The sequence below is a fragment of the Scomber japonicus genome, chromosome 21 (assembly GCF_027409825.1).
Source record: "Scomber japonicus isolate fScoJap1 chromosome 21, fScoJap1.pri, whole genome shotgun sequence".
Taxonomy (NCBI): domain Eukaryota; kingdom Metazoa; phylum Chordata; class Actinopteri; order Scombriformes; family Scombridae; genus Scomber; species Scomber japonicus.
In genome coordinates this window covers 21,036,605-21,057,288 of record NC_070598.1, presented here as the reverse complement: position 1 = coordinate 21,057,288, position 20,684 = coordinate 21,036,605, and positions in this window count along the sequence as shown.

Below are 20,684 nucleotides of genomic sequence, written 5' to 3'. Positions count from 1 at the left end.
GAAACTTTCAGCTTCCAGCAGATCAATGTGAAAACAAACTCTGCACATACATCATAGATATTGTCTGTTTATTCTCTCTCTTTCATATTCTTTTGCATTTTATTGTGATATGCCCCCCCCCCCCCCCCCCCCCCCACCCGACCCTCCCTCCCCATGAGCTGTGCCTTTAATAAAGTGTTTAAATTGAATTGAACTGAATTCACTTCTGCACCGTGAAGCTCAAACATCAAACTGTAGGAACAAGAAAAAACACATTTTTGAGCAAAGGGGAACTTTAACTTTTAACTGCCTTCTGCTGCTGTACAAGTTTTGTATTTATTTGCTGCCTCCACAGAGCACCACAGTCTATATCTCTCCTGTATCACCTGCTCCTCTTCCGACAGCAGCAGCAGCAGCCGCAAAACGTAGAGCGGCTACAAAAACCAGCAAAAAAAAAAAAAAAAAGAAAAGAAAAAAAGTGCACTCTGATGTCTGAAAGCGCCCCGGGGCAATTACATGCCTCTTCCAATCTCTTTATTCCTATTTTCTCCAACGTTGGCTTGCGTTCACTCGTTCGCTGCCAGTTCCAATTAGCCGTCCGTACAGCCGCAGCACTCATTCGATTACTGAGACCGTACTGTACATATATGTTGTGTCGGCCGCAAGTTGTGATGACTCTGGCTTTTGTGCGAGTATGATTTTGATTAAATTTAAGGTAATGAGTGTTGGATGCGGCGCTGGGCTGACGCAGTGTACACAGTGACATAATGAGAATGGTATTGTGTTTGTTGGGTGGAAACCGCTCGGCCTTATGACTGTTTTTCACAACAATGAAGCAGTTTGGGTTTTTTTTTTTCCCCCCAGAAATGTAGGGTGAGGAATTTGACGTTTAACACCTCCCTCCATGGAACACACACTCTGACACACACATGCTGATATGAAGGTTATCTTGAGTTGTCGGGTAGTGTGTGTGTATGTGTGTGTGTGTGTATGTGTGTGTGGCTCCTTCCTTTATCTTCCTGCTACTCCCTTAAATGGCTAAACACACACTCCCTAAAAGAAAGAAAGACAAAAAGAGAGACTGTGTGTTAACTGAATGTATAGAAGCGTGTGTGTGTGTGTGAGAGTGTGTGTGTGTATGAGAGAGTGTGTGTGTGGGGCGCTAATGGCTTCAGTGTTAGTTGATGAAGGCCTCTGTCTAAACATTCCTCTGGGGGTTCTCAGTGGACAACATAAACACTGTTTACATAATGAAGAGCTGGAAAGACCCTTACACCCCCCCCTCCCCCACCCCCTCCTCATCACACACACACACACACGCACACTCAGCAGTACCTACTACTATTACAGCCCCACCTTAAAAAACACCACTCACGGATTCACACTGAAATAACAGAATGTGGAAGATGCTTTAATTAACACACACCTACGTTCACATCTTAAACACACATACCCCCCCACCCCCCACCCCCCCATGCTTTCTCAGTAGCTGAGTGTTGGTACACAAACTACTGTCTGCTAGTGGGAGCTGGTAATTGAACGGCCTCGCCCTCCTCTAAACACCCCTCGTCTTTCATTAAGAGGGCCTCCTGGGGAGTAGAGCGGACAGCACGGTAAATATTTGCCCTCTATCTGTCTCTACTCTTCTGCTGACATGAGTATTCGTTGCACCCCTCATCTGCCCCCCCCCCACCTCCCTCTCCTTCCTCTCTTCTCTCTCCCAATCCATTTCCAGTCCTTCCCTTTCTTCTTCTTCTGCTCCTCTCTCTCTCTCTCTCTCTGTCTCTCTCTCTCTCTCTCTCTCTCTCTCTCTCTCTCTCTCTCTCTCTCGCTCTCTTTTTCTTTCTCCTCGCTCCTCTTCTGCAAACAGAGAATGAAAGCGAGGAGCCGGCAGGACAAACAAAAAGCGCAGAGGGTAAACATTCAGAGAGCCTCTTGTTAAGCTTAAACACATGTCACGCACACCGATGAACCCACGGTGACGCACACACACACACACACACACACACATAGACGTATAGAGCATTGTGACTGGAGCAGCTGCACTAAAATGAACGCCACACTTATTTACATCATGTAGACACTGATTTATCCTCAGTGTATTTTAAAGGGCTCTCTAATCATGCAAATACTCCTGCTGCTGTCCAATAAAAATGCTCCTTTCATAGCAGGACTGATTTTACAGGTCAAGACAACAACACAAAAAAAAATCAAAGAGTGATGAAAAGTAACTAAGTACATCTACTACTGCACCTGAATACAACGTAGAGGTTTTATTAGAGTATTTCTATATGTTAGCTGATACTCCACTACATTTATTTGACAGCTTTACTTTCTACTTACTACGGTTTGATGTTTTACTGGTGAAATATATCAGTTCATATGTTTATAACTTTATAAAATCTGAGGAATTTTTACAGGGTTGAAACTTAAATTGAGATTTTTAGCATGCGTGTACTTGTGTGTTTGTGTACTGAGGACTAACATATGGGCTTCAGATAACTAACTCCAGTCTCCATTGAAGTTTGATTGATTGATTGAAATAGCAATTTTGTTTAGCCATTGAAGCGTTAAACAAAATCTGATAAGGCTAACTTGTTGACGAGGAGGAGGAGCCTAGCAACACAGCAACGCTATCATTTATTTGGAGTTGTGTTTGTGATCACCTGTCAAACATCTGGTATCCTGACAGAAATATAATATCCACTATATGTTCACCAGCTAGCTCCTACTTTGTTTTCAGGGTGTTTGGTGCTGAGTAAGTAACATATCGTGAATATAGAAGAGGTATGAGAGCCGTGAGACTCAACCAAAACAGTAAAGTTGCTGTGAAACCAAAACAATGAGCCGAAAGACGATAAAAAAAATCCGTCAGGTGATAATTCTCTGTGGGTTTGTCACTACCAACGACACCTTGTACACATTGTTCATATAAAAATTTTAATAAGTCATAATAAGTGTTGTGCTTCTATTACTTAAGTAAATGTTTTGAGTACTTTTTCCTTCACTGCCGATTTGACATTCAAAAGCACGTAGTTGCTTATACATACCATTCACTCTCTATGGCTGTAAATCACATCATTATGAGCCATAGTGTGCTGGCCACATGTTTAGTCCAGCCATCTGAAACCTCACTTGGTGTTTATGTATGTAATGTATGTTTAAGAGTCTGAGCCAACAAATGTTTCAGAGTATAATAGATTTAATAGATTTAACTCTGTAACGTTCACGTTTAGCACCTCGGTCTTTGACATCATTCTTCTCCGCAGGAATGGAAACTGTGTGTATTGCTCGTAAGCGGCGACGTCATTCCTCGCTACATGCTACAGCTTCCTACAGGCTCAATAACTGGCATGTACACTATGCCATTCTTTAATAAGCTAATAATTCTTATACATAGCACATGCCAAAGTGCGATCATTGCTTGGGTAATGGTGAAAACAGAGCTACAGGTCTGTAGGAATCAGACAGCAGCCATTGCCAACTGTATCTGTTCATTATAGTATGTGATGAACAGAGCTCTTTCTGTGGATCTTGGCCTACAAGGAGTCCCCAAATCCCATAATGATTTATAACGTCAAGTAATGACACTTCTTAAATCTTCAATAAGGCTTCAACAAATGAAAAAATGATGCAGGATACATTTTTCATTTGAAATCACAAAGAGCCTGCAGGATACTCTCAGACTTTCCCCTCCTCGCACCACATATTCACAGCACACCGCATGCAAATGTCTCAGTCTATGTAAACGTCAGGAATCTATGTTTAGCGGCGCGGCCATTACAGGCTGGCGCTGGGATGCGGCCCTTTGGATAAAATGAATGGAGAGACTGAGGGAAGATGAGAGGTTTGCAGAGGTAAGAACAGCTTAAATGACAGGGTGATGTGACCTACAAAAGCCGTCCCAGACACTTGAAAAGTCTGAGTAGTGGCAGAGGGTAAAAGCTAGTTGTGTAAATTATTTTAAGATGTCATTGTGTGAGTGGTAACACTGCAGGCTATGGACAGGAGAATCTTCTATTCTCCATTTCTATATATTTAATGTGTGAGGAAATCAGCACTGAATGTGTTGCAACTGCATATGACTCTACACTACCTACATAGGCTACCTAGTTATGCCTCTACCTTTAAAGTGAAATATAGATTTACCAACACAATGGTTCCTCTCACAAGTTCAAGGTGAATGTTTTAAATCAGTAACTCTTTAAAATCGATGCTAAATTGAGCCGAATTCTCAGTGCAACCTCTCATGCATTTCTTTCATTGGTCTTCCTGATAAAAAAAAGGAGTGCGTTCCTGTGGGTTGTTTTTAACATATTCCAAGAAGAATTGCATCAACTGCTGCACATGTTATCAGAAGTTAAACAATTCCTTTGTGAGCATAGAAAGAAAAGGACAATTCCCAGCACCAGCTTCATGAGAAAAAGTAAAAAGCTGGCTTTGTCTATGTCTGTACTGTAAATGTCACCAAAACTTATTTTCTGGGGTTGTTTTTTTCCCAAGTTTTTTCCAGTAATTCTTCCTTTCATAGTCTGTGTCCATCTTACAGACACGACTGACTCATCACTAATGGTTTTGGATTTATGGGAAATGTTGTTTGTCAAACGTCATGAATTAAAAACAGAAGCGCTGAATAAATAACGATATTAGATCTGGTTCCAAGGTTGGATTGTATTTACATTACTATGAATGTCAACAGGATTTTGAATGAGGTTTCTTACTATAAGGAGATATACAGTATGAGTCAGTATCACCCACACACTTGAAGCTTAAGATGTTGTTTTCCCACAAATATCCTCCAAATCTTCTCTCTTTTCTTCGGAGAAATGTAAGATTATGAACAATAGCTGCATTATCTCAATAGTTTATGTTTCTTAACACCAAAAAGTGAGGAGAATTAAAATATCAGTTCAGCTTTAAAGGTTTTTGATAGCCCTCCTGCAGGTCTAAGATATTCATGTTCCACTTCACCCACAACACAGCACCAAAGGCAGAGCTTAAAGTCAGCATTTCTTAAAGTCAGTCTCTCAGAGAAGTCAGAAAGTCCCGTCGAGCTGGTTGAAACCAGTTTCGGAGGTTAAATGACAGGTCTGGAGCTGCTGGAATTACACAGTTTGGTAGAAAGCTTCTGTTCCAGGAAAATGATGGCAGAAATGAACTGTCATTGTCGAAAAAAACAAAAAAACGCCTTGGTGTTTTGGAAGGTGTGGCTGGGCGTGTGGAGGGAATACTTCCTTACTTCCACTGTTTAATATCCGCAGGGAGCATCCCGAACAAGCCAGTGGTCACCCGTGTTTGTGTTCTCACGCCTCTGTGTTTGTGAGAAGAGGAGGGGGAAAAAATGCAGCCGAAACTTTGAACTCAACACAGAAAACCAGCTGTTCCTCCCTCCGCTTCCCAGGTGTGTGTGTGTGTGTGGGAGAGAGAGTGTGTGAATGCAGAGCTTGTCACCAGGTGCTTCTTCTTATTTCTTCGGCTTGTGCTTACAAACACTAATTACCAAGGTAAACCATTCCCAGGCCGGAGCGAGGTACACATTATCATGACAAGCGCCTCTGGCAGTGCAGAACGGCAAACAACACCAAGGCAAGAGAAATACACCCAAACAGAAGTGTCACAATCTAAGATGTTTGATTGGGCCTTTTACAAGCTCATAACATAGCAGAGCACCTTGTAATGATTCCAGATAGTCAATGAGTAACTCTGGGATGAAGATGTCAGAGGAATGACCAAGGGGTGGATCTAGGAGTTGACAAAATCCAGGGCTTGTCCCAGAGCACACAGAAGCAGGGCCAATTTTTTGGGGTTGGTTGACATGCAAAGAATTTAACTTTACTGCATTGAATGACTACTGCAAACATTAGTAGTAGTAGTTTCCAACAACAATGCATATAGAAATAAATAAATAACAATAAGCAGAGGTGGAAAAATCATCATCATCATCATCGTCGTCGTTTTACTTTAAATGAAGTGAAGTTGGTAGTTATTTTTGTACATTCATCTGTTACTGAGTAAATGATTTATTTGTGCTTTAAAAAGATCAATAAATATTGCAAGTTAAAAACACCATCTTGGACCACACACCAATCAAATGCATCGATGCATCAAAAACAGGTCAATCATCATTAAGAAACAAAGCCACCGGCACCACGACAAACAATCAGCAGCTGGTTGAAGTCACTGTTCAGAAAAAGTGACCTCAACCAAAATATTCTTTCTTTCTTTCTTTCGTTCTTTCGTTCTTTCTTTCTTCATTTTAAATAGATTTAGGACTTTTGAGAAAACATTCCACCCCTAAGGAATGACATAAAGGCAGCGTGCCAACCTGGAGATCAGGACTCAAACATCAAGACCATAAATCCATACAAGGAGAAGTTTTAAGAATTCTTTATTGGAATTTAAACAATAAAAATTAGACACAGCTCCACATCCCAACACGTTTAATAAGACAAATGAGAGACAGTGAGAGCAAGTGAATAAGACAAACACACTTTGCTGTTAGATTCAGTGCAGTTACACACTGACGCAAGCACCAAATGACCATAAAACACTCAGCAGGTCATCACTCTTCTTGGCACTCTGGAGTTTTCGCTCTCACACTTTTTCATGTTTCTTTTGCAGCCATTCATATCTATTGGAACATCAGAGTCACACAACATTAAACATAACACATGTCTTTGAGGAGGAGTTGTTTTTTTTCACTATGTGTGAAAATTGTATTTCAAACATTATCAAGGAGGTTGCTGCACCGGGCCAATCGAATACAAAGTGCTGATTCCTGGTAGATTCTTCTTAGATTCTAATGGGAACATGTTTGAATCACAATCGTAATTTAAACATAGTATAATAAACCACTGTGCAGAGTTTTAACAGCTGATATGTCTGGTTATACACTTCCTGAATCATAGCTATAGATAGATATGACTGGGGATAAGGGAGAAACCTGGTCTTCTATGTAATATTTAGTATCTTAGGTCAGTTGCCACGGTGATACATCTTCATTAGATCAAAAAATGACAGTTAAACACAAACAATGGGAAAAACCCTAAAGAGGTATGACTCCCTGGTTATGGATTTGTTCCCCTCTCTCTTGCCATCCTGACTTTTGGATGACATTTACTACTAACCCAAATAATGACTTGATTGAATTAAGCGCTGAACTATTACATATAATTAGGTAGTAAATGAGGGAAAACACAGACAGGCCAGACATAATCTCCCTCTGCTCTGACGCCTCCCACCTAACCTTTACTCAACTAAAACAAAGCCTTTTATTTCAAATGTCTGAGGGAGTGTGTGTACATCTAAGATTCTCAAAGCTATACCATACCCACCCTGAGACAAACACACACACACACACACTGCAGTACATTCATTTCCAAATCACCCACTATTCCAAATGGAGCTCGTAAACTTGCGTGCAATTACAGTTTGGTTTGGCGTCTGTGGTAACAAATCGGGGGCAGTGGGAAAGGAATTTATACAGATTTGCTAAATGTACAGAACTACACACACACTAATGATTGCTACCGTGTCTGCTTCCTCCAGCATCTCACTGTGTGGCACGTCTTCTCCTGCAAACTCATAAAGTTGCGGCTTTGTTGAAGAACTCGTTACATTTTCGAACCTCTCAGCACCTCTTGCTAATGGCAAACATAAAATATTGCAACTGTTTTTGGCGGGGCAGACGTAGCTGACAATGGGATCACTGAGTCAAAGATGAAGAAAGGAGTGACTCTTCATTGCCGGTGAGTCATCGTTGTTCTTTTTCATGGAGGACAGGAACTTGAATGCTTTATAATTAATAGCAATGGGTGTGTGAGTATTGTGTTTGGATCTGATCAAGTTCTTGACTGGGATTCTAAGGAAGATGACGCCTATGGAGCAATGTCAAAAAAGCCCAGCATTCACCACGCAGAGATGCATCTGTTTCAGACTTTTACTGCATTCTTTGAACAGCCATTTTTTGGAGATGCGTGTCATGTCTGGGAAACATTGGCTTTTATCATTCAGAGAACCAAAAAAGAAAAAAAAAATCCCTCCAGCTTTCCTGTAACTCCCTCTCTCTCTGCAACAGGAAGTCTGGTGGCGTTTGAAACTGTAACCAAAACCTGTGTGGACCCCGTCACCCCCTCCCCCATCTTTGATGAGTGTAGTCGGCAGTTGCTTCCATGGAAATGAAAAGGTAGGGCAGCCTCAATGACGTGTAATCATAGCGCACAATAAAAACTGAGAAGGAACACAAGTCAGGAGAAGGGGAAGAGGAGGAGGGGCGGAGGGGGGAGGGGGGGGGGGGGTTAGGGTTAGGGGGGTTTGCTGCTGCTGGAAAACATGAAATTCTCCTGAAAAAGAACAACCTCTGCATCTTTGTCTCCTTTCTTTATTTGCATGACCGTTTGTGAGTCTGCACATGTCTGATGTGGACAGGGACAGATGGAGATAAAGGAGGAGGGGAAGGTGGGAGTCTGTAACGTCTACTAAACTGTAGCTGGTAGGCTGCTCCAGGCTGTAACAGGATATCATAATGAGCCGGCCCTCCCGCTGGGCATCTCTTCCTGTCTCTGCTCTGCCTGAGACTGTCTACCTGAAGCAAAGCACACTGTTGGCCTTGATTTTGCCTTTGGTTTTTTATTCATTTTCGCTGCTTTTTTTCCCACCTACTATCCATCATTGAAAATCGGTTCCAAAACATTTTTAACAAGTGAATTCATGCATGCTCTGAAAGTCACAGTAAGGTAATTCTCATGTGAAAATATGCCTGATTTATCAGTCTATGGGTATGATATATTGGCTTTATGACAGACTGTAGGCAAAGACAAGGGGCTACATTGTAAGTGCATATGGAGGATAAGTTAGACTGTCACTGCCTCTAGGGGGCAGATCTGAGCCAATTAATTCCTAGCAAACATTGGACATGGAAAATCATTGCTAGAGTCCTTCCTTGAGAATCTCAAATTTTGCATGATGTGAAAACAATCCCACTGTCAGAAAAGATAGACAAAATTCTTGTTTTCTACAATGTGTGCACACGATAACTACAGTATGGTTAATGTTAAGGAGAGATCATGATTACTGTTCCAAAGCTAACATTAGTTACAAGATGGCGACCGCACACGTTATACACTTATCGTACAATAATGTAATTATCAACATCATCATGTCTATATTTGGAGTTATATTATACATGGACATGACCTTTGACCTCAATATTGCCACACTTCACATTAGCAGCTAAGAGGCTATTGTCACATTGACTAAGTGAGTAGTGTCCTCCATTCCTCACTGTGCTCGTCCTGAGTGGAGACTGTAGAATAATTAAAGGTAAACCCTAACCATAACGGTGTAGCGCCCACTCTCCAATCCCACCCCCCATCTGGCATTATTATGCTATTATATTATCATTATATTAGTAGTATAAAATGATCTAATATCGTTTACCATGATTATTTCTGAGACAATATATCATCCAACAAAGGTAGTTATCGTGACAGACCTAGACATTAAACTCCGGAAAGTCAGATGCTATACTTCCATTCACACCCTGACTTTCTGCCCTGCTAAATAAAAGACACAAGTCTGGCACTGAACGTTAGAATTGGGCGTAAATCATAAGGTGAAGAAGCATCCAATTTGGACATAATTCCCAGTAATTTAAAGATCAGCAGAAAAAATGTAGATTCTCACGATAATTTTTCAGGACATGAAGGAACAAAATATATGTCTTTAAGCTGAAGTGCAGAGAGTTACATCCTCATTACTGTGGAGTCACACGTTTGTCAATCTGATTTTGGGGCAAGTGACATATCAAAACTTCATTAGTAAGTTATTAAAGGCATGTGAGTCATTATTTCTGTTTCTTGCAATTTGTCAAGATTGCAGCATTATAATTTTATGATGTTGACATAATAAGCTTCAGCTCACTGTGATCACAACTTTATTATTATACGATCAGTAGAAAAGGTTCCAACATGATGTTGGCCTGAATATTAATGCAGCAGTCATGAGACAAAACATGAGCAGCAGCTGCTTATTATGAGATCATGGAATCACATATAAACTTTTCCCTTGTGATCCTAAATTAATTAAAATAAAAACTTATGAGATCATGAAATAATTAAAATAAGTAAATAGCTTTCATGGGTGGGTAATCTGTAATTGGTGGCAAAAGTAAAATTATTCCAACTTTTCATTTGCATTTCAAATGTAGATTTATTTTCCCCTCCGAAGGTTTTAGGAAATGTAGGAATTGAATACGCAATTCTGGATCAAACAACATGTCAGGATCTGTATTTTTTTAGTGACTGTGTAATGTTGTCGTTTCCATGACCTTCTGCATGGCGCCCACCCAACCAGCAGACTTTACTACTTGTCGACATTGATGGCTCCCCTCCTCTTCCTACTGCAACTTTTTCTTCTTTCTGAAGTTGGAGATAGGGGAGAAACTGGAGAACATACATGTAGCAAAAAAAAAAAAAGAGGTTGGAGGTGGGGGTTCCTCTGCTTTATGAGAAGCAGGTAGGAACTGATTGGAGCTGTGATGTGTGTTGCAGCCAGCAGACATGGGGAGAAGGTTGAGGGAGGAGAAAGGAGGAGGGGGGCTGTTTAAAGCTACTGTGGGGATAGACATGCAGGGGAATGAGTTTCATTAGCGGAGCACTCAGCAGGCCCCTGTCACTCACTCTGCTGCTGGAGCAGAACAACACTGAGCAGCTAAATATGAGGGAGTCTAATCAACAACAGGACAAGAAAAACAAGCTCTCATCACTCTCATCCTTCAGTGCAGTTAGAAACACTTATGTGAAGTAACTGCCCATATATAGTATAGTCTAACAGTGAGATGTAGCAGATAAAAAAAACTCTTGAGTAACCACTAAATACTCAACTCCCTTAACAAGTATACACTCACCGAGCACCTTATTAGGAACACCTCTTCACTCTAATGCAATCCAGTAGAACAGATTTGCCATAAATTATACTCTTACAAAGATTATTTTTTTATTATTAGTTTTTGTTGTAAGAAAGATATAATAGTTTGCCCCATAGTATGTTAATGGGGTGGACAAAATATTAGGACAACTGTATACCAATAATAAATATATACATCAGTAACAAACACATAGTAGAATTATCACCTTTCTCACAGTGTCAACAATAACTGAACATGTATAAGTTAAAAGTAGGATTGATGGCAGAGCTGTTGTATTGGATTGCATTAGATTTTCGCAGTGCTTGGTGGGTGCACATGACTCATCTGTAATGTAGCATGTCAGGAGGAGGTTGGAGAGGTGGATGGAGGTAGGAAACAGTGTTAGAATGAACACATTAAGTGTTGCCAATTGTGAGGCACCTTATAATGGCTGCATTGTACACCTCCATCAATATGATTGAATGTTTCTAGTCAGCTGGTGAAAACAGCTGATGAATTAACCAGTCAAGCATGGGTGAAACAGCTGATGCCAATGCAAGAATGTGATTGGTACTCCCGAAGTTGATTGTCATTTAAGTTTTTATTGGATATCTGCAAAATGTCATGACAATCTATCCAATACCGACCCAAAACTAAAAGGGTTTCTCCAATCATCTAGATCGGGAATGTCCAAACTATACCATAAAGGTTCATGTGGCTGCAAGTTTTCATTCCAACCAAGTAGGAGCATGCCAGGCTTGACTTAGTCAATTGATCTCAGTCTTCAGACAGCTGATTGGTGAAATCATGTGCTCTTGATTGGTTAGAATGAAAACCTGCAGGCACATGACCCTTTACGAAATAGTTTGGACACCTCTGACCTAGATGTATGATTTGAATCCCATTTAAAGATAACTCGTGGCCAGAATTAGTCAAAATCAAGATATAGTAACAAAAATGGAGATAAGTTACTTGCCAGCACTTGAGCTTCCCCTCAGACCTGTTATATTTGGGAGTGAAAGCCCTCTGCAGCTCACCGATGCCAATCACATCGTCTACTCTTGAAAGGGTAATAACATCTCAAATTTGATTATACAACAGAAGATCATGTCGCTCAGGAGTTCTCCACAGGCCGTGAGAACCATCTTATCCCGGTCGTGTCAGTGTCTGCCTCTCAAATCTAATTAATTAGAAGCTGCGAGGGAGTTCTCGCAGCCTCGAGCGCCGGCGTCTTGGACAACACTGCAGCTCTTCTTATTGTGCAAGGAACTGCTTCACCGTTCGGTAGGAGAGTTCAGAAACCTCACCGCAACCAGGCCATGGGAACTGAGAGAAAAAGTGGAAATTGATCCAGAATGTGGTCATGAATTCATGTTGATATTCAGCACAAATGAATGCAGCAGGAGAAAAAAAAGAAGAAGAAAAAAAAAACTCTTGGACTAGAAGTGATGCTGCAGATGCTTACCAATGAGTGACAAATTGTTTCTACTACTCAAAATTCAGCTGGGATCCCACAGTTTGGCCTCTGAAAGCTGCTTCATAAACTCACCACTAAGCAACCTACAGCATCTCACTATGTCACATCCTGACCTGCAGAATCCAATAACAGGACCTCATTTTTGATAAAGTTGACCTACTTGGATTTTAACCTCATCATCAATCCGTTTTACAGAATATGATCCTCACTGGGGAGTTCTGATGCAGAGTCATCGTCTTTGCTGGGACAGTTTGGGGTCTGTGGTTGGACCAAACAGTGCTTCTCTCTTCGGTGGCGTGGAGGGGGAAGCCTGCCTGTCAGCGCTAATCGCACCTCATCTGGTTCCCGTTTGCAGTTTTACAAGGCTGCTGCCATGTCCCACTCAGCCTACTCATGCTTCCCAGCATCACCCCCCCACCACCCCTCCATTTTCCTCCTCCTCACATAGTCATTTGCATGCGCACTTGTTAACTTAAGCTTTGCTCAAGGACACTCCAACAGGACACATGGAGTTAAAACTCTCTCCGGCATCCTGCAGCCAAAACAAACAGGCATACAACAAACCTCCTGTGACAATGTGGTCTTCATTGAGTTTAGATGAGATTAGATGAAACTTTAATGATCCTTGTGGTGAAGCTGGATTGTTGCAGCTGCACGTAATTGGACACAGGATAAAAACAAGATGTAAACAAAAGAGTGGAGCAAAAAAAGGAGTAAAGCCAACATTTAGACAAATATTATCAGTTATAACTGCAACATTATCAAAGCAACGTATATGGAGATTAAGTCCCACTCAACCGTGCTGCTGCAAAAAGGTTTTAATTTGATTTTTACATGATGGTTACATGCAAAAAATCTGACATAGTGTTTGAAATTCATGGAGATGACATCACACGCTCTTGGTCACGAAAACAGGGAAACGGATGATGAAAAATTCCTGGACGCCGCTGTGAGAACGAAAAGGTCCTGCCAACAACGGATATGTCTCTCACACATACTAATCCACACGTAGGGGCACAGTGTCTTTGTCTCATTCACACAAACACAGCAGACCTCCTCTGCGACACTCACAATTCTGACATTATATGCAAGTCTGGGAGTCAGGAGTGGAGTTGTGCTGACTTGAGGTAATATTTGCATGTTTTTGTATGTGCATATATTTGCTTTTTCACATGCGTCTGTATGTTTTTAACCTTTAAATGATTAAACTTAAAGCAAACATCATACCTCAGCACACGGATGATGAAATAAGAGACTTGCCTTTTTAAAAGCGGAGGAAACGTCACATTATGGTAAAGGCTCTTTCATATACACATGGGAAACATACACATGAACTACTAACATTTACAAAGCTTTGCCTATATTCACAAACCAGATTTTACATGGCTCCAGTGTCTCTGAAGCTGCCAGACTAGACTGTAGATTCTTCAGACTCAACACAGCTCGACTTTAAATGCAGCATTTTATTTTAATAGGAGCAGATTCTCCCTGCAACGCCATATTAAAAGCAGAGGCAGTTAAACAGGCGCTTTTTCTTTTTTTTTTTTCCACTGTGCCAGACGGGGGCTCTAACACGGCACCAGTCTGTTAGTCATCCCGCTCGCAGTGTTTATGGACTTATTAACAAGAACATCAGTGATGGTGTCAATCACTCTGGGTTTCATAGAGAGGCAGTGACTTGCTCCGAACACTGTGGGTTAGATTTTTTATTTGTATTTTTTTTTTCTCAGACGGGGTACACGAGAGTCCTGCTACCCTACCTGGGCTGGGTAAAGTCTGGGCTGAAGACTTGAGTGGGAAAAGCTAAAGAGAATATAGACAGTGTGTACTTCTGGCATAATTAAATGTAGAATTGGCTAATTTAGTAAAGAGCTTAACTGTTTAATGTAGCATTCCTGTAACATTAAACAGTTAAGCTCTTTACTAAATTTGCTTATTCTTGGAGAGTTCAATTGATAGCGTTATTGTGACCGAAAACTGCACCCACTAGTTGCCTAGAAACAGCTACCAGAAACAGCACGCAAAACCATAACTTGTCATTTATACATTCATGTTTATGTATGAATTAAACCAGCAAGAAACAATATGTTAATTACAAAGAGTTAAGGGTGCTAAAATGCATATTTTGGAGAAAGCCAGGCTAGCTAGCTGTTTCCCCCTGCATCCAGTCTTTATGCTATGCTAAGCTAATCTCCACCTAGCTTTAGCTGTGGATTTAGCATACAGAAATGAGAGTGGTATCAGTCACTCTCATCTAGGTGAGATTTAAGGATGCTAAAAGGCATATTTTTGAACTTTGGAGAGAGTCAAGCTAGCTGTTTCCCCTTGCCTCCAATCTTTATGCTATGCTAAGCTAATCACCTTCTAGCTCTAGTTGTGGATTTAGAATCAGAATCAGAATACTTTATTAGTCCCAAAAGGGCAATTCATTTCTACAGTCAGCCCATTCATAATAAATAGAATAAGATATAAAAAGACAACAACAATAGATACAGCAGTTGTCATCCACCATCAAGCATCTTAACAGCATCATCATCCTCACAACAACATCAGGAGCAACCAGTGACACAGTGAAAAGCCAGATGCTAAGAACCAAGATCAGTGGGTTATGCTTGTTGTGCATTTTGAGCATTTAACAGCTTTATGGCCCGAAGGAATAAAATAATTTGCATAACGATTTGTTAATAATTTAGTGTGTGGTATCAGTTTCTCTCACCCAACTCAGCATTAAAAGCAAGAAAACAGATTTCCCAGAAAATCAAACTATTTTTTAAACCATATTTTATCCTTTCAAGTCACAAATGAACCACTGCCAAAACTGCTTATTTTCATTCTTACTTTTTTGAGTCTTTATTTTTATTGTCTAATACATTACACATAAATACTTGCATACAAGAAAAGTGTATATTTGTGTTGTGAACTAAGGCTATCCCAGGTCCCATCAAAGCCAGGCCGTTCCAAGCTAGGCCGGGCCTCCTGTCATCTAAATGGGACAGGAGTGAAGCCAGTGCTTCCTGTCAGACTGCGGGGCTCTCAGGTTCCACCTCTGGTCTAAATTATGTCTGTCTGTCCCAGACTGCCACACTAACCCTCTCACCCTCTAACCCTCCTCCCTGCACCGCCATCATCCCCATGCCCACATCCCTCTCCCCCTGTCACTACTCCCCCTAAGCAGAGGGAAAAGACTACCAGATCCCCTGCTCACATAGAGACCTGCTGGAACAAAATTACTCCATCTTAATACTGCACAATTAAATACAATACTCATACGCCATATGTGCGTTGAATAAATGATGGGACTCCAAACAGGCATTGGTGATAAATTCAAAGAGCAACTACACACATGGGACAAAATCCACACTTCACATTGTGTTCAGCTAAAACTAATGTGAGACTTCAACCATCTGAAGCTAATTTTCACCTTGCGTAATTTCTTGCAAATGTGACCCATGAAGTGTTTGTGTAGTCTGTGTTTATTTGCCCCAAACAGCCAATATACAGACTGTATAAACGTTAGCTGTAAGCTAGATAGCAATGTGTGTGCGGTGTGTGTCTGTTCTGTGTCTGTGTGGCGGCTCAGTCACTGAATCTTTGCAGAGCTCATTAGGAACTCCTATTCTTTCTGTTTTTTCCCTCCATTCTCAGTTTTCACATAGTGTATGGACGTATATGAAGTACAGTAGTTGTCAAAACTATGGACATACTTTCTCATTCAAGTTAACTACTATATATTAGTATGCAATTTCACTGTGGCTAATATTTGCCTAGCTTTCGCTCCAAACACACCTTTCGTTAGCTCAATCAATTGCTTAGCGTTAGCATCTATTCTGTGTTTGCATAACTCATTAGGAACTCATTAGGAGCTCCTTTCAGTTTTTTCCCTACAGTCTTCTTTTTCCTTTAGTCTATGGACATGTATGAAGTATAGTAGCTGTCTTAAGTTTGGATACTTTTTTCATTCACATAAACTTTTGACTGCTACTATGTATACACACATTTTAACAAACTTTAGAGAAATTTAACATGTTTTACCTCAGTTCATATAGTCTGGGTGAATCTGTATCAAATTGCACCCATTTGCACCTTTTTATTCATTTATATGCAATTTCGCTGTGTCTGAAATTAGCTTTCTTTCCCAACACACACTCCATTAGCTTAATTGATTGGTTAGCTTTAGTGATGCAATGATCAATGCTATGGAGAGTCCAACAATTTTTTTTTTTTTTTTGACAATATAGTTCAAATTTAAAACTATTTGAAATTGAAATGTAATACTTTTGGAGTCACATTTCTAACTTAAACATGTGAAAGTAGACTGCAAAAAATCTCCTGTCAGGAAAGGAGTGTAAATTTAGTTACTTCCACCGAGGCCTCCCTCATCTCCCCCCTTCTGACTGTGGCTGCAGACTACAGAGGTCTGCCCAGTGTTGAGGAGACAACCTTAATCTGCTTCTCACTCTTAATGCTCCACAGATGAAGGACGCCACCATCGCCTTAACCACACAGGACGTTGCTGGCTCCTGGGCTGAGCAGGTCTGGGCTACAAGGGGGAAAAAAGTTTGGGGTTTGTCTGGAGAGGAGAGCAGAGAAGTGACTGATAGAGAAAAGAAGTGGGGCTGTAGTAAAAGCATTTTCCTGTATACCCCACAGGGGAATAAAAGGAGCAAAAGAAAAGGGGGGCGGGGGGATGAAGGAGAGGATTATCACAAAGATCTTTTGAGAAGGGGGAAAAACTTGAATGTTAAAAAGGTTAAAGTGATCACGTAACCTCCCACACTGAAAAGAAAGGAGAGCAAATGAAAGACAGAGCTCCCGCTTCCAGCTCACAGATTATGGAATTATATTTTTAAAAAAGCTGCCATGGAAATGTAATGTTATGTTTAATTCAGCGTGTCTCAAGGGCAAATAAAGTGACATTTACATTAATGTGGAAGAATAAATAAGGGTCGGGAAGGGAAACAGCCACAGGAGATAGATAACCAAAGCATGGCGAATGTCTTATCATGAAACTCTAAATGGGTTTTAAATGTCCTTTTGTGGCTTGAACTTATGAATCTGGTTAAAATGGGCTTCTTTTTGCCCGAGGGCAGAGGGGCCCTGTTAGATATGATCTCCAGTGTGGCCGTTGCATGCACGGGGTGTGCTTTAACAACAATGGCTCTTCTGAGAGAGACCGTAAACATGTGCCTGGGACCTTGACCCCGGCAGTAAACAGTCTTTCCACCTGATGATGAATAGCAGAGCTGGGCACGGCGCAGAGGAGAGGCCTAATGCTCCCTCCTTCTCTTTTCCATACTCATATACAAGAGCTCACTTTAGCTTCGGCCTTTGTAATATGATAAAACTGGGAGTATTGTATTTGTTTTTAACTGTTAACAAATCCCATGAGAAGATCAAAACCAACAAAGAATTGATCGTGCTAACAGAAAGCTTGATATATCGTATGCCTTTGTGCCACAGAGGTCCAATGTTGTTCAAAAAACTATTAAAAAAACATCAGTGACCCCCACCTTTGCACTGGGTGACATGTTTCATCACAAGGAAATGGTTTATTTTCTGTCAATCCCACAAACACTTTCCTGCTGCTGTAAATACTTACTAGAACACAAATTGTATATTATTCCTCCGCTGAGAATAGTCCCCAACAAATGCTCTATTTACTCCTGCTTGAATAACACTTGCTAAAAACTACAGTGACCGTCTGTTTAAAGAAATGACTTTGCCATTTTAAAAAAAAGATTTTTTCTTCAGTAGGAACAAAGAAATTTGAGGCTGAGTGCCACAGACAGGCTGGGAAGGGTTCGAAAATATAAAATAAAGTTTATGTCTGGCATCTGGGGTGCCTCATGACATCCCGATAAAAAGACTAGTGCTTCAGAATTCTTTTCTTTTCTCTTTCTGCAACGTGTCCTGTATATGATATTTTACTTTATTCAGTCTCACTACCACCACTGCATCCACCTGCAGGCTCTGACTTTAGTGTATGTCTGTGCTGTATGCTGTGGAGGTCAGAACCAAGATGCCAAACATTAACTATATTGCGTCGCTGCAGTGAAATGTAAGGGAAAAAAGTCTACTTGAGCTGACCGACTGAACCGTAAACATGCCAAGGCAAAAGAGTAATGACATTGTTTGTGCTGTCAGGTGAAACCATGAAATTCGTCCCTAGCACCTTCTTTCCAGTGACCTATGGCAATATTGTGCAGTCAGATCCTGGCATTATTCTTTTATTCTCAAACACACACATACACACTCTTGACTTATGGAGTTCATTGTTTTCAAGGCTCTGTTAGCTACAAATTCCCAGTTCACAGAGGCCACAACAAAGAGTCCATGAGGAGCGGACAGAGGAAGCCCCCTGTTTGTTTTGCTTGACCTGTTCAGAGGCCATCCCCGGAGACAAGCCTGTGCTTCAACATATTTATGTCTGGAAGTCCACTTCCCCCTTCTGTCCTATTAGGGGAAGAAGTAAAGAGCTATTTTTTAAATTTATTGTTTCACCGTTAGGGAAGTCTTTTCCTGAAAAGCTAGTGTGGAGCTTATCAGGCCTGACCACCTTTCTAGTTTCAACATGGGAGATATAAAGTGTTTCCATCATCTAATAGAACCACATATATGAATTGTGTGAAAATTGTCTTTCGCTACAGCGCTCAGAGAGACATCCTGCTGAGAGCCTCAAACACTGATGTTATGATGAGGTCACTTAACACTAAAAGACCGCCGGCCACACCAAACCTGCCTAGGAAAACAGCCACAGTACCACAGAGTAAAGAAACAACCTGTCCTGTCTCACCAGCTTTGCTTCTGGATGCCAGTTTGAACCTGGAGGGCTTTATGTAGCTGCTTTATACCAGATCCAAGGACCGACAGGCCAGAGAAACACATTCAGACAGACCTGGGCCACACTGAGGCCTGGGCTCAACTGATGCATTAATTAAACTTACTGAATGGAAAGGATCTTGGCTGGCGAAGACATGTCATGTCAAAAATCTCAGAACATCTCAACAGTATGGCCGCATTTTTATTTATTTTTTTCATATGCTGATGCATTTTGGCAAATGGGGCAAAAAGCTGTGTTAGCATAAGAGCAGGAGCACACCTGTCTTGCATTGGATAGTCATCATTTTGCCAATAAATTCAGCATGTTTTTTCTTTCCATTAAAATAAACTTTAAAGGCAAAATGTTACTTTTTGTTAAAATTCTGAAGCTGATGAAGCAAGTTGTAGACATTTAGAGAATATCAATGGATTATATTTTGAAAGTAGTCATCATGCAGATTAAGATGGTTTGATTTTAATGTGCTTCATTGTAATTGATTAAGATCTCTAGTACAAGCAGTTTGAAATAACAAGTTTCAGATGATGAAAATGGATCACATCATATGATCCATCATATGTGCACAACATATGCACATGTGCAACAGAATAAATGATATTTTTCAACTGAGGCATTGCTTCTTTTACTTGAATACCTCTGTAGGAATACTAGATAGAACCCATGAGACAGGTTTTTACTAACGCCTGCCACTGAAATCCTATTAACAGCAGTGAAGGTAACTGACTGGTGTAACAGGATCTTCCATTATTTTGCAGAGGAACCATGACATAGACTGATATCTAATCTCCAACATGGCGGTCTAACCGCAGCCATCTATGCTTTTAAAGTGACGATAAAGCCTCATCTTATCATTGAAAGCAGATGAGTTTACATTCTGTGTTTAACATGACTCTCCAAAAAGGAAACAACTTAAGAATATAATCTTTTCAAACTGACAGCATTTATTTGGTTTGATAAAGTGTGCTGTACGTGTGTGTGCTTATGTGGGGATGCATGTTTTGTGGGGGGGAGTAGATGAGGACTGACTTGATGGGGGGGGGGGGGGGGGGGGGGGGCATTGACCCCGAAGTGTCTGTGCTACAGGGGGCAGGTTAAGGGCCTCATGCGCTGGATCACTGGCTAATAAGTATCCGGTCCTTCCTCGAGGGACCGAGGCTTGTCCAGACAGAGAGGTGGTGGTGATGTTTCTTTCCAACCTCCCACTGAAATTCACACACCATCAACAGAAGCACACCTTTCATGTTAAAAATGTTCCCTTAAACAAATTCCAGCATTTCAACATTCCTAAAGAAAACGTCCCAATAGCGCTCCCCCAGCAAGATAAAAAATATCCAGTGTTCAGTAATGTTCAGCAGCTCATAAATGTCATATTTTACATGCCTGAGGCGCTACACTCAGCATGTGGTAGCTGTGTCAGTTCGCGAGCGCTCAAACAAAAACAAATAGATAAATTCATTTTGTCAGGCGGAGGGGGATTTTAGCGC